This window comes from Papio anubis, chromosome X (assembly GCF_008728515.1).
Source record: "Papio anubis isolate 15944 chromosome X, Panubis1.0, whole genome shotgun sequence".
Lineage (NCBI taxonomy): Eukaryota > Metazoa > Chordata > Mammalia > Primates > Cercopithecidae > Papio > Papio anubis.
The window spans coordinates 82,229,302-82,230,738 of NC_044996.1; positions in this window are offsets into that span (position 1 = coordinate 82,229,302).

Consider the following 1,437-nt stretch of genomic DNA (forward strand, 5'->3'; position numbering starts at 1 on the left):
AGCAAAGTCGGGTCAAGCCCGGACACCATGAGCAGCAGTAGAAGGCAGATAGGTTCCTCGGTGAAAGGGGGTGGGTCCCTGGTGAGGCCCCACCTTCAGGCCAGGGAGGGTCTGAAGGCTGGGGGCCAGGCTGCCAGTCCCACAGACTGGAGTGGGAACTTGTGGTGCCTTTTCTGGGCCTGCCCATGGCTGCCCGTGGGCCAATCGGTGCACACTTCCTCCCCTCTGAGGCCCATAAAAGCCTTGGGCTCAGCCAGAGCTGAGCAGATGACAGGATGACCAGATGCAGTGAGGAGCTATCCGCTCTGCTGAGAGCTTCAGAGACCTGCAGAGATGTCAGGACTACCAGCTGCAGAGAGGAGCTACCCTCTCCAGGGCCTCCTCTCTGCTGAGAGCTGCAGAGATGACAGGATGACCTGCCTGCAGAGGAGCTACCCACTGTGGGTCCCCTCTGAGCTGTTCTAACACTCAGTAAAGCTCCTCTTTGTCTTGCTCACCCTCCACTTGTCTGCATACTTCATTCTTCCTGGATGCAGGACAAGAACTTGGGCAAAGATGTCACTGACCACAGAGGTTTTCGACCAGAAAAGTGACACCCCAAAGATCCCGTAACAATGGCACTGGCTAGACTTGGAACTCATATGGTCTGGCTCCAGAGACCATGCTCTGACCTCCATGTTATGCTGCTTTTGGGGAAGTGGAGTGGGCTCATGTTTTCTTGGCAAAGTAATTTGGCAGCTCAGTCAGGACACCAGCCTCTCTCCTGACCATGCTCTCCTTTCCTCATTTATGTGAAAAGCAGTATTAGTGATGGAGAGCCCTGTCTGCCACCCCTCAAGCAGTTGTCCCCAAGTGACCTTCCTCCTGTGATGGGAAGATGGGTCTGGTGAAGAGGTGTAGGAGAGATGAGGCTGGCAGACTAGAACCAAAGGCTGCAACAAAAGCAAGAACTGGCAATCCCCAGGCCACATACAGCCTGCAGACTTGTTTAGCCCTCATGGAGATAGGTTTGTTGGTTTTTATACTTGAGCCAACATTTATGAATTAGGGGGCTTCATGTTAGAATCCCAAGTCCTAACTTCCCTTGAAGAATGAGAAGATTGGCAACACTGGACCTACATTCCCCAAGACAACCCTGGGCTTCAGCTGCCTCCTTTGCACATGTCCTGCAGTTCTCAGCACTCAAATTGGAGTCTGCACTTTTCCCCAACCCGGCCTACTTCACTCCATACAGTGATCTGCCTGATCCCTGCAGGTGGCTGGCTTTGTGAGTCCTTGTCTAGAATGGTCTACTACAGTTTACCCTTTCTTCCTGAGATTTGAGCTGACAGAGAGCTGGGCACAGGGTCAACATCTCTGGTCCCACCCCCTCCCCAAGCCACAGCCTTTCCTAATGCAACAAGCTCAACTCCACAGAACAAATCCATGAAGGGAGGG